Raw genomic sequence first — 14,658 nt, 5'->3', positions numbered from 1 at the left:
GTCCTTACACAAGTCTTTGGATGAAGGATATAGTGCTCTCCAATTCACAGGCAAGAGAATAAAGGGAGCCAGGTGCCAGTGGCTCATGCCTACCTACTGAGGAGGCTGAGATCTGAAGATCACGGTTCAAAGCCAGCCTGGGCAGGAAAGTCCATGAGACTCTTATCTCCAATTAATCACAGAAAAAGCCAGAGTGGTAGAGCACTAGCCTTGAGCTGAAGAGCTCAGAAACAGTGCCCATGCCCAGAGTTCAAGCCCCAAGAATGACCAAAGGGAGAGAGAGAGAGAGAGAGATAATATAAAGGATCCAAGGTACCAGGACATTTGGGAACAAGTGGGTAATAAGCAGTTAAAAAATAAGTCCCATCTCTGGCACTAACATTTCTGCCAACCCTCTTGTATACTAGTAGGGACAGAAGAGACGAAATCCAAGGATTTTAGTTCCAGTTCTGCTGGGAGCCCATCCAGCCTGAAGCTCCCTGGCTATACATTGGATTTGCTTTTCTTAACTTCTGGTTTTAAATTGGCAGTCATTTTCTATTGTGTTTCCAATATGCCTCTATGTGGATCTTGGAGAGAGGGAGAAAGAGAATATATGGGTCAATATAAGCAGACTCTTAAGAGCTTATCCTTTATCATTGTAATAATCATAATATATTTTACTTTACAGCCACTCATAACTGAAGCCTCTGGGCACCCTAGCAAAAATAGCTAAAAGAAAAAAACAGAAATTATATTAAACAAAGGAAATATGACTATAAAACCCCAATAGCCAGGAAACTAAATGAACAACATAAAACCTCCAAACAACAAAACTACAATGAAACCAAGAGGGGAAAAAATCCTTTTCATGAGCTTTACCCTGAAGAATTCCATGTGGTGAGATCACATCTGTTTAAAGCACCATAATTTATCGATATGACATCAAACCAGGAAGCAGCCATTGTAAACCTTTCCCGCAGAAACTCTCAGAAAACTAACCAGGTGGTCGGTAGGAGAGAGGGAGGGGGTGGGAGGATATAACTGGGGCACCAATGGCTTTAAATTTTTATGTTCAAATTCATCTATGTGAAGTTCCACATCTTGATACTGAGATGTAAAAATTAGTTCAATCCATGGGTAAGCAGAATTTATAAGGACTTAAAAAAATATTTTTCCTAATATAGTTTACCCTTTAGGACTCACCGATGTCTTCTCAAGCTGTTGCTAAATGTACTGATCTCAAGAATGGATTCCCTTTAGAACTAGCCACTGAGTCCCAAATGCCAGGAGAGGCCTTGGGAAAGATACTCTTTCTATTTCTAATTATCATCATTGTATTTTGTTATTAGTTATCAACACATCTCTTACTTTGCCTAATATATACATTAAACTGTATGTATATATGCACGTATGATTGTGTGTGTGCATGTATGTCTGTATTCAGAAAAACAGTACACAGTCACCACTCTGTATCTCAAGGGTCTACATTTGCAGATTCAACCATGGAGGAAAAATATCTGAAAAAGAAATGCATCTAAGCCTAGTGCCAGTGGCTCATACCCATAATCCTGGCTACTCGGGAGGCAGAGATCTAAGGATGTAGTTCAAAGCCAGCCTAGGCAAAAAAGTCTGTGAGACTTGTCTCACCAATTAACCACCAAAAAGCCAGAAGTGGAGCTGTGGCTCAAGTGGTAGAGCTCTAGCTTTGAGGACAAAATAAAATAAAAAAAATCTCAAGGACAGCACACATACTCTGAGTTCAAGTTCCAAGACCAACAGAAAAATAAGCTGCATCTATAATAAACATGTACAAGCTCTTTCACAGCCAGTATGCTCATGCATACCTCTACTCCTAGTTATCAGAAGACAGGTGGAAGAATATCCAAGTGCAATGTCAGCCTGAGCTACATAGCAAAAGCTATGTGTCTCAAAACAATGACAAGGTCTGTTTGTCTATAAAGCAGCTGGATCATGGAGCTCATCCTACCTTTCTGATGCTGCAGCCATTTCAAAACTAGAAATTCCTGTCAAGGACAGTGAAATATCTGTCATAGAGGAGAAATGAAGAAGAGGGGAGCAGATGAATGGATAGAGGAAAGGTAGCAAATATAGTCATAACACTCAATGTACCTATGTGAAGAGCAGTGGGTGGGATTGGGAATATAGAAAAGAATGATGAAAGGGGTAACCCCTTTGTACAATGATTTAAAGATAATTTTTAAAGTCTACAAATAAGCAAAAGAAATTCCTGTTGACCCATAGTTCCACCATCAATATTTGTTTATGGTAAGAGCAATATCTCTCTCCCCCAACCCTGTCAAGCAATTGTTTCCCATACTATCCTACTGAATATAGCAAGCAGACCTGCTGGGGAAAACTCTTTAAAAGATATGTGGCAGGGTGCTGATGGCTCACACCTGTAATCCTAACTACTACGGAGGCTGAGATTTGAGCATTGCAATTCAAAGTCAGTCCAGGCAAGAAAGTCTGTGAGACTTTTATCTCCAAGTAACCACCAAAAACCAGAAGTGATGCTGTAGCTCACAGTGGTAGAACACTAACCTTGAGCAAAAGAGCTCAGGGATAGTGCCCAGGCCCCAAGTTCAAGCCCCATGGCTGAAAAATATATATTTATGTATATATTCACACTTACATATATATAATTACAAAACTACTTGATTAGCAAAATAGAACTTTAAAATAATGAGAGAGCTAGTGCTGGTAGCTCACACCTGTAATCTTAGCTACTCAGGAGGCTGAGATCTAAGGATTGAGGTTCAAAGCCAGCCTAGGCAGGAAAATCCACGAGACTCTTATCTCCAATTAATCACAGAAAAAGCCAGAAGTGGCAGAGCTCTAGCCTTGAGCATAAGGAGCTCAAGGACAATACCTAGACCCACAGTTCAACCCCCATGACCATCAATAAATAAATAAATACATAAATACATAAATAAATACATACATAAATAAATAAATAAATAAAAGATAGCCGTGTCAGAAATGTGGACTTCCGATCCTGCTATGGCCTTAGAAATGAAGCAGGTCAGAGAGGAAGCAGAAGGGATGCTCACATGTGGGAGATTCAGTCAAGCCTATGTGCTTGCCCATGCTCTAGACCTTGACTGAGTAACTGGTCATCCCTGGTCCTCGGTTTTCTCATCTCTGACATGAAGAGAAACTGTTGAACAAACTCTGCTCTTCATATGCTTTGAAAGCTCTCCCAGGCCCTCAAAGGAGGGGCTTGCACCTCCCTGGAATAAATGACCAGCCAGCTCTCACACATCATTCAAAAGATGCTATCACTCACATTTGGGGGAAAGAGAGAGAAGAAAGAAAGAAAGAAAGAAAGAAGAAAGAAAGAAAGAAAGAAAGAAAGAAAGAAAGAAAGAAAGAAAGAAAGAAAGAAAGAAAGAAAGAAAGAAAGAAAGAAAGAAAGAAAGAAAGAAGAAAGAAAGAAAGAAAGAAAGAAAGAAAGAAAGAAAGAAAGAAAGAAAGAAAGAAAGAAAGAAAGAAAGAAAGAAAGAGAAGAAAGAAAGAAAGAAAGAAAGGAAGAAAGAAAGGAAGGAAGGAAGAAAGGAAGAAAGGAAGAAAGGAAGAAAGGAAGAAAGGAAGAAAGGAAGGAAGGAAGGAAGGAAGGAAGGAAGGAAGGAAGGAAGGAAGGAAGGAAGGAAGGAAGAAAGGAAGAAAGGAAAGAAGAAAGGAAGGAAGGAAGAAAGAAAGGAAGAAAGGAAGGAAGGAAGGAACGAACGAATGAACGAAGGAAGGAAGGAGAAAGAGAGAGGGAGAGAGGGAGAGGGAGGAGGAGGGAGGGAAGGAGGAAAGAAAGAAAGAAAGAAAGAAAGAAAGAAAGAAAGAAAGAAAGAAAGAAAGAAAGAAAGAAAGAAAGAAAGAAAGAAAGGAAGGAAGAAAGAAAGGAAGAAAGGAAGAAGGAAGGAAGGAAGGAAGGAAGGAAGGAAGGAAGGAAGGAGGGAAAGAGAGAGAGGGAGAGAGGGAAGGAGGGAGGGAGGGAGGAAAGAAAGAAAGAAAGAAAGAAAGAAAGAAAGAAAGAAAGAAAGAAAGAAAGAAAGAAAGAAAGAAAGAAAGAAAGAAAGAAAGAAAATACAACATTGAAACAACATGGGAAAGCAGGGCACTGGTGGCTCACACCTGTAATCCTAGCTACTCAGGAGGCTGAGATCTGAAGATTGTGGTTCAAAGCCAGCAGGGGCAGGAAGGTCTGTGAGATTCTTATCTCCAATTAACCGCCAGTAAACTGGAAGTGGTACTGTGACTCAAAGTGGTAGAGGACTAGCCTTGAACAAAAGAAATCAGGGTCAGTGTCTAGGTCCCAGATTCTAGCCCCAAGACCAACAAAAAAACAAACAAACATGGGAGGTGTTTTCCAGGCCCACAAATATACATATGAGACCACTGGGCCAAGCATGAGGGGGACCTTTCAGAGTAGCCTTGCATGATGCCAAGGCAAGTAAATGAAGACTTTATTATTTTCGTATTTCAGAAGAGTGTATGTTAATATATTGCCTATGCAAGAGAAAGGAAAACTTCTCTTTTATATGGCCAATAAAAACTATCATCTAGCTTGTTTCAGGGAATGAGTATTGTAATTCTGTAAATGTCGATGCTGTGTAATAAATGAGAGCTGAAATTACTATTACAGCAAAGCTTTGGAGACGCCAACGCTCTCATTTAGAATACAGTGAGTCTGAATTCCCTTACTGAGCCGGGCTTAAAACCCACGTGGACATGACACCCTGTGAAGAAGAGTCACATCTGGAATGGGGGGAAAATTCTTGGAAGAATGAAAACCTGGCTGGGTTCCCTGTGCCTCAGCGTATCAGCAGAGGGGCATTGGGCCTTGCTGCCCACCATACCCTCATCAGCACCCCAAAAGCACTTGCTGGTTTTCTCATACAGCTGATAGCACTCACTGAGTTTGATCCAAGCATGGAGCTTGGAATTCTTCGTAAGAACTGTCCACTGTGGATCTAGAATACTTCAGTTCTTGAACACCCTATGTCCTCATTCATTTTCCTGGCTCAATTTAAGCAGAAGCCTCAGTGAGCCTTCCTGGACATACACAAAGACCTGTTCTTCCTCCAAACACAAGAGGTACCACTAGCACTTAGAAGAGAAAGTGAAATGGCCTAAAATTGTCTAGTGACCAAAATATCCTTCTGGCCCCAGCACTGGTGGCTCATCCTGTAATCCCAGCTATTCAGGAGGCTGCAGTTAAAAGCCAGCCCCAGGCAGGAAAGTACGGGACTCTGATCTCCAACTAACCACCAAAAAGCTGGAAGCAGGGCTGTGATTCAAGTAGTAGAATGTCAGCCTTGGACAACAAAGCTAAGTGACAGTGCCCAGGCCTTGTCTTATTAACTTTAGCTATAGAATGGGAATTAAAACAAAAGGTAATTTGGAAGTCGTTTCTTTGTATGTTCAAATACCTATTTTATTTAGGTTGGCTAATCAAAAGCCAGGGGATAATACTTGGAAATAGTGGCAAAAATTATGATGATGTCCTCCAGTCCCTACATGGAAAAAATATATTTCCAACCATATACATTGAACAGGTAAGGACCCAGAGTCAATGTTCTATTTTTAGTGAATAGAAGAAAGATCAGGAAGCTCCAAAATGTATGAACATCAAGAAAGGCAAACATCCTCTCCTTTGTTCATACACCTCATATTTCATTCATCATACCCCACGTAAAGACTGTTGCAGGACAGGCAGAGGGGCTATCACTGTGCAAATATCACTGGTGCACTCACCGCCAGGAGAGGAACTAACACACGGTTCATTTTAAAAGAAAATAATAAAATTAAAATAAGATTAAATATAAATTCACTGTGGTGGGTGGGGACTCCTTTGTTGTGGGGAGTTTGGGGGCATTTTTACCTGTATAGTCAAATAAATGAGGTCATTTTCTATTCAATCCTGTATGCATCTTTTTAAAAGTCTGAGCTCAATGTGTAGGTACAATGTTCTGGTTTTTGAATCAGCATTTGGGCTTAGCAAATTAGTTCAGGTTTGCCTATTTCTGGTGTGTGTATCCATTCCAGATCTGTTTTTAAGCATCAAGTTTTTGAAGGATTATTTTTTTTTGAATTTATATACTTTCTTAATCCCTTAATCCATTCAGAAAAAAAAAAAAAAAAACAATGTCCAGACTGTCACACCAACACAGGAGAAAACCTCAAGGAAGCAGCAAGAAAAAAGAAAGAAAAGAAAACAATAGACAAATAACCAGAGGGTACATATTGTTCATCTTTTGTCGAGGTTGCAATGTGTCAAGTTGGAAATAGAGGAGAGAGGCCTGCGATATTGCGCATGGCCATATTGTCACTGCTCTAACCAGCCCACGTTCACGGAGCTGCCAATTATTCCCCAGACACCATTTTTTTCCTTTAGATTGATCTCCTGCTTAAGGCTGTTTCACACCCATGACTCTGAAGCTTCCCTCATGGCATGTTGGCTAATTAAGAGCAAAATCCATCTCTTGATGAAATAATGCTGCCACTGAACGGGAATTGTACATTTTTTTTATTCTTAATCAGGCTGGAAGGAGCGGTATTCTAACACTTGTATTAAGCATAGGAAAAAGGTCTATAGCTGGCAATTAGCAATGATGAAAAGGACAGCGATTTAAAGCATGTTGCAGTGACATTTTTATCAAATTAAATGAGTTTGCTAGGCCCACCAGCCGCATATGCTTATTGTCATTTACTGTTTGGACAGCAACACATCAGCCACTGAGTATCAGGAGGTGCGGAATTTAATAAGTCATTTTGACACTGGTGTGAAACGAGCAGATCAGCATTCTGAGGAATGTGTTCACACTCTGAAGAGACAGGCAGACATCCTAAGCGTGTGAGGTGACACCAATCTACAGGAAGAAATGATGAAAAGCGCGCTAGGAAGCAGGCAGCAGCCATGGAGGGGGCAGAGGTAGCCACAGAAGCACACCACACACCCCACTGCCTGTGTCTTGGGTTAGACAGTGCATCTAAACAGGCAAACACACTCACAAGGATATCCACTCTAAACACTGGAAACTAGCATTTCTAAGTTTAAAACCTACATGTCCCAGTAATGACCATAGAAAGAAAACTGATCAATCTTCAAATTGGTTGTTGTTTCGTTCAGCTCCCCCATGTTCAAAACACAGCATCTGATTCAAAAGAAACAACAACAAAATCCTTGATCTGCTTCCATATTGTAGCTATAACAAATTGTGCACCAACCCAAATGCCCTTCAATAGATGGATCAAGAGAATGTGGTACATATACACAATGGAATTCTATGCCTTTATCAGAAAGAATGACATTGCCCCATTCATAAGGAAATGGAAGGACTTGGGGAAAAAAATCATACTAAGTGAAGTGAGCCAGACCCAAAGAAACATGGACTGTATGGTTTCCCTCATAGGGAATAATTAGTACATGTCTAGGATAATCCTAGCAGAAGATCACAATAACTCAATAGCTATGTCCATATGAACACATAAGATGATGCTAAGCGAAATGAACTTCAAGTTATAGAAACAAATGGTATATCATTGTTGTTATTTTTCAGCATATCATGTGAAACCATACCCCTTTTTTTGTATTTCCTTCCTGTGGTTTTACCTCTGATATCACTATAACTGATTTTAGTACCCTGAATATTGTATATATGTGTATTGGAACTAGAGAAGGGAAAGAGAATACCAAATCGAGAGACAGTGGATAAAAAGACAAACGAATGCAACAGCAATACTTACAAAACCATTTGGTGTAAACCAACTGTACAACTCATCGAGGGAGAGGGAAGTGGGGAGGGGGGAGGGGGGAAATGAGGGAGGAGTTAACAAGTTGCATAAGAAATGTACTCACTGCCTTACATATGAAACTGCAACCCCTCTGTACTTCACTTTGACAATAAAAAAATAAATATATGTATATTTCATTTACGAAATCCTTGTTCAGCTAGGAAAACAAAACTTTTACCCTAGCTAGGGTAAGAGAAGCTGGACTTGGTTCTGATTTATGATGGGGTGGAGGGTATAGGTTGCTTTCAAAATTCTTGCTTGGCAAATGAGATTGTGGAGTGACATTTTGAGAGCCTCAGAAGCTATTTATGTCAATGCAGAGATCTGATACCAATGTCTTAACCATGTCCCTGGCATCAGAATTAAAAACACACTAGATAGTCAATTGCCAATTACCTCGTACACACACAGGTGTAATTTACAGCCTAACAAAGGTGACTGGTAATTAGTTCATGGCTTCAGAAGTTGCTAATGCCATCTAGTGGAAATGGTAAAGGAGATCACTTATACATCAAAGGAATACCTCAAATCCCAGACACTATGTCTATGCTGCTGCATATTCAGACATTTCAACTGCATGCAAGAGTCCGGTCTCAAATATATCTCAAAACAATTCACTATGGTGCTCTCAGAAGATAAAAAAAAAAAACATGCTTTGTCAAATAAGATTGGCCCAGAATACACTTAAATACCTGCCCCTGTATGTAAAATGATGGTTAGCACCACTACAATGCCACTGGTATGCCTCTAAGACCCTTTTTTCATCACACTTTTTAACTTATCTTCTAGACTCCAGAATCTGAAAGTGAGCCACTTGATAGATTTTTTTAAATAATTATTTTTGCAAGTCTAGTGGGTTCAGTAACACCTGAAATATCTTACACTGATTTTTTTAACCTAAAAATCAGTTTAAAAGAAAGAAAATGCACATTGCTGGTTTTGTCCTAGAAATTGTCTGCTTTTCAGTGAACGCCTTACAGGTATTTCTCCCAGTGGAATTCTACGGTGAAATTCTAAGAAGGAAAGCATTGGAGAATATAGGTATCCCGCCAAATGGTCATCAAGGACCACATAGCAGCAATACTCTGTCTCAAAAAAAAAAAAACAGAAGAGTTAAAAATAGGAAGTACATCTTTCCTGTATACACTCATCTTAGCATTTCTATGTTGAATTATTTAGCATGTTTATAAAATAAAGTATTTTTGATTAGGAAAAATATATAGTCAAGCCACATGTAAAATCTTAAAAGAAAAGTTGGGTGACAGTACGTCACACCTCTAATCCTAATTACTCAGAAGGCTGAGATCTGAGGAAAGTGGTTCAAAGCCAGCCTGGGCAGGAAAGTCCGTAACACTCTTCTCTCCAATTAATGACCCAAAAAGCCAGAAGTGGAGCTGTAGATCTAATAGTAGAGTGCCAGTCTTGAACAAAAAAGTTCAAGGACAGTGCCCAGATTTAAGTTCAAGCTCCAGAAGTGTAAAAAGGAGGAGGAGGAGGAGGAGGAGGAGGAGGAGGAGGAGGAGGAGGAGGAGGAGGAGGAGGAGGAGGAGGAGGAGGAGGAGGAGGAGGAGGAGGAGGAGGAGGAGGAGGAGGAGGAGGAGGAGGAGGAGGAGGAGGAGGAGGAGGAGGAGGAGGAGGAGGAGGAGGAGGAGGAGGAGGAGGAGGAGGAGGAGGAGGAGGAGGAGGAGGAGGAGGAGGAGGAGGAGGAGGAGGAGGAGGAGGAGGAGGAGGAGGAGGAGGAGGAGGAGGAGGAGGAGGAGGAGGAGGAGGAGGAGGAGGAGGAGGAGGAGGAGGAGGAGGAGGAGAAGAAAGAAAGAAAGAAAGAAAGAAAGAAAGAAAGAAAGAAAGAAAGAAAGAAAGAAAGAAAGAAAGAAAGAAAGAAAGAAAGAAAGAAAGAAAGAGAAAGAAAGAAAGGAAAAGAAAGAAGAAAGAAAGAAAGAAAGAAAGAAAGAAAGAAAGAAAGAAAGAAAGAAAGAAAGAAAGAAAGAAAGATAAGAAAAGAAAAGTGAGTCTGATCAGGTTCATTATATGCATATGCTGATATGCCAAAATGAATCCCCTTATGTCACTAACTGATGCTAAATTTTTTTTTATTTTATTATTGCCAGTCTTAGGGCTTGAACTTGGGTCCTGGGCACTATACCTGAGCCTCTTTGTGCTCAAGTCTAACATTCTACCACTTGAGCCACAGTGCCACTTCCGTCTTTTTCTGAGTAGTTTATTGGAGATAAGAGTTTCACAGATTTTTCCTACCCGGGCTTGCTTCAAACTAAGATCCTCAAATCTCAGCCTCCTGAGATTACAGGCATGAGCCACCAGGGCCTGGTACTAATTTTTTTTTCATTGGAAATAAAGAAAGGGAATTCATTGTGGTTCCAGAATCTGAAGGTTACAACTGTTGACTTAACTCCAGGGTATATACTCCTAAATTTTGTATAATCAATTTGTATCCTACAGTATATGTAAAAATTGCATATGGTGGTTGTCATAATTACACAATTTTTCTAGCAATGAAATGTAATTAATTATTGTCAGAATTTGTTTAAATACACAAATACATAAAGAAAACTAAAATCACCAAGCATTTTACCACCCAGAGATATTCACATTTACTATGTTATTTCTTTAAAGTTCTTTTTCTATGCATAATTTAACACAGTGGAGATTAGATTACATATTCTGATTTTAAGTACAATTAACCCAAGAAGAGTCATTCATAAGTCCTAGTTGAAAAATGTTATAAAGAGGATCTTAATCACAGATTATATCTGCCACTAGGAGTTTATTCATTTTTCATAATTACAAAAAAACTACACACTCAGGTCATTCAAAATGAGCTCTAAGAAGCATAAAATTGTTACTTGAGTTCTTTTGTCTATGAAAGCTTTCGTGTTGTTGAGTAGAAGTCTATTGCAATGGAGGGATGAAGAAATCACTTTCTGGGTTTAGTACAAACATATACTATAGGCATTGTTTGGGACTAGGAAAAAATGAGATTTAGGTGTGTAAAAATTAATAAACAATCTATATGAACAATGAAGTTAAGAGGACAGGTGTCAGAATCCCCAGGAGACTGGCTTCTAGACTCACAGACATCAACATTCATGGATGGTGATTCACCCTTATACATATGGTACAGTATTTGAATATTTTGCTTGCATACCATCTTGTAGACCTCAAATTATTTATAGTTGATTTATAATACCAATTATAAGTAAATTCTATATAATATTGTACTGGGTTATTTAAGGAATAATGACGTCTATACATGTACAGTATAGTGACTTCTTTTTTCTTCTAATATTCTTAGAAGAACACTACTGTCTCATACCTGTAATCATAGCTACTAAAGAGGTTGGGATCTGAAGACTGAGATTCAAATCCAGCCCAGGCAGGTAATCCAAAAGGCTCTTATCTCCAATTAATCACTAGAAAACTAGACATGGAGATGTAGCTTAAGTGATAGAGCACCAGCCAATTGAAGCCAGGTACCAGTGGTTCACACCTGTAATACTAGGAGGCGGAGATCTGAGGATCCCAGTTTAAATCCAGCCTGGGAAGGAAAATCTGCAACACTCTTATCTCCAATCAACCACCAAAAAGCTGAAAGTGGAGCTGTGGCTCAATAACAAAAAAAGAAAGAGAGAGAGAGAGAGAGAGAGAGAGAGTACACAGGGACAGTGCCCAGGCCCTAAGTTCAAGCCCCAGGAACAGCTAGAAGCCTTGAGTTAAGCCCCAGCACTGGCACAAAAGAAAAATCATCATCATCATCATCATCATCATCATCATCATCATCATCATTATTTTGGTCCAGTATTAGCTGAACTGACATACATGGAATCTGTGGGTACAAAGGGCCAACGGTATTTCCTAATATTGAAGAAAATAGCAAAAACTAACACTGATAACTAATGGAAACTTTATAGACCCTATATTCACCCTGGAATTATAAATCTCTTTGAAAGCATCTGACACAGAAAATACCAAGAATCTAAACAAAGTAAAAAATTATCTGTAAATCACTTCCTATCACCATTTCCTTATTTCCAAGTCCTTCCTTCCTCAGGAGAGTCAGTAAAATTCTGAGTAATTTTTTAACTGGTGCACAACTTAAGACATGGCAAGATCTTCTAGTACTGTCTTTACAAACCAAGGCAATTCCATTTTTAGTACAGGATTCCTCCTCCTAACCTGCAATGCTTTATAGGCAGCCAGACTTTCTGGCATGTAGTTCTCTAACAAGAACTCAGAAATCTGCTACATTTTTTGTTCCTTTGTGACTAATTTTTGGATTTGTGTTAAAAGCCTTTCTTTTTCCTACTTTACCAAAAGACCCAGACTGAGACCAGAAGTTCACTTCCTTTCTGAGACATTATCAGGACTGCTGTGAATGTTTCCCTCCCTCATGGAGATCTTCCTTCATCTCAGGGGAACTTTTCTTCTAAGTATACCTTGGATTATAATTTCTGTATGATTTGATAAGTAGATTCTCCCTCTCAACTGTCACATTTGTCTCCTTTCTCTGGCTTCCCTGTCTACAGTTTCCTTCATCACTTTAATCTTTTTTCCCCTCCATATTCTGAAAAAAAGAGTTTTACTTTCCACAATATGGACTCTACATTGCAGATTTTTAACCTCCTTTCTGCCTTTCTTATAATCCCCCATTATTCTTCCCTCTTTTTCCATTCTATACTGCTCACAGTACAAATGTAAGCATGCTTGGTTTAAAAGATGTTCTTATTTTCTAGGGGTTTTTGTTTAAATTTTGTCTTGCATGTGATTTCACTTAATTTCTATTTTTTAGCTAATATTATTGCCTCATATGGGGCCATCCACAGAATTCAATCAATTGACAGATGACACTCCAGACATGGATCTGGAAATTTCTCAAAAACAAACCTAGAAATGTGGCCTCATACACACATTATCTACCTCTCCCAATGCAAAGTAACTTGCCACCCCTGTCAGTCTATACGACCCTTGTTCCTTGGTGCTTGTCTCTCACTCAATAACCTCAAAATAATCACGAAGAATCAGTGTGTTTTATGACAGATTTCATATCCAGGACTTTGAAACGAGGTATCGTTTGTGGTCCATCTTGTATGATGTCACACTTGACCAATCCCCACTCTAGAGCCTTTCTCAATGTCATGTCTATCAGAAACTGCATATCCATAGACCAAAAGCCAAGTCCCTTGCAATAATGATCGTACTTGAGCACTCCATTATGAGTCATACAGAATTTTCCAGGGTAGGATATATTTAAACTATTCTCCATCCTGGATTTTTGTTTTCCTTACAAGCTACACACACACACACACACACACACACACACACACACACACACACACACACACTGGTGAGCATTTGTCTCTCCAGGACCAAGCCAGTTGGAAATACAGCTAACCCATGAGGCAATGGGGCCATGGAAGGCTTCAAGGATGTTCATTCACAGCATGGCAGCCCCCTTACACAGCCCCACCCCACTAGCCTGTAGATCCTAACAAACCTAAAGACGTTTTTGGTTTTGGTTTTTTGTGTGGTGGGGGTTGGGGGGGATTGCCTTTCCTCAATACACATACTGTATTTCAAAGAACCTGAGGTCAATTCAATCTGCAACAAACCGAAGGACCCTAGAATAGGGAATTCACTGTGGAATTCTGGTCTTGGGGTTAAATAGCCTAGAGATCCAAGCCCTATCTCATTCTGCATCTTAATTACTACCTTTTTGACCTTGGAGGACAACATAGAGTCTCCAACCTTCCATTTTCTTGTCTCCAAAATATGTTATGATGATAGTACCTTTCTACAAGGTAATTAAGAGAATTCCACAAAACATTGGCAGTAGAATATTGACCTTAACACAGGATACCTTGTATGAATTCAGCCCATATTACCTCTATGGAGGAAAATCTATGAAATGCCATTTCATTTGTGAGAAATACTCCAAACCAAGACTGTTGATGAGTAAATGGGGTAGTCTTATGGCATGTGGCAAGACCCCATTTCAAAAGCACAGAAGTACTGGTCATGAAAGAATAATAATAATAGAATGCCATAGATGTTTCTCGAAAGTACTAGGCCTAAAGGAGGGCAGGCGTCAAGCAGTATACATTTTATGTGAAACTGAAAATCCACTAAGCGAGATGTGCTATGCTCTTCAGAGCTGGAGGCCTCCTCGTGCTGGAGATCTTACAGGGAGATATTGTGAAAGCTAGAACAGAACTTTGAATCACACTGTGACTTGTTGGCAATTAGCTCAATAATGCTGTCCAGAGACACAGAAATCTTCTTTCTCTTTTAGAGTGGAAAACTTCAAATATGTTATAAAAAAAAAAAGCATATGATAAATCCCCTATTCTCGTTACCTAGATTCTACACTGCCATTGATAATTTTGGTATTCCGTAGTCTATTTGTTATAGTAGTTATGCTACTCTGACCTGCATATACTTTAACCCTTCACATACCATTCACAAGTATCTATCTTTAAGAGGTTAAAAAAATAACACTACATGAAACGTGTGAGAAAATGTATAGCTGGGAAAAGTTGGAAATAACTAGACACACCATCAATAAGAGAAAAGTTGAATGAATTATAGCATACTCATACTATGCATCTATTATAAGTTGTCCCTGTGCCTCCCAACAGAGTTAAAGGTAAATCATATTGGGCTGGGAATATGGCCTAGTGGCAAGAGTGCTTGCCTCCTACACATGAAGCTCTCGGTTCGATTCCCCAGTACCACATATATGGAAAACGGCCAGAAGGGGCGCTGTGGCTCAGGTGGCAGAGCGGGAAGAAGCCAGGGACGGTGCTAAGGCCCAGGACTGGCCAAAAAAAAGGTAAATCATAGAATGCTATTAGA

Source organism: Perognathus longimembris, chromosome 8 (assembly GCF_023159225.1).
Source record: "Perognathus longimembris pacificus isolate PPM17 chromosome 8, ASM2315922v1, whole genome shotgun sequence".
NCBI classification, from domain to species: Eukaryota; Metazoa; Chordata; class Mammalia; order Rodentia; family Heteromyidae; genus Perognathus; species Perognathus longimembris.
This window is presented reverse-complemented; position numbering follows the sequence as displayed.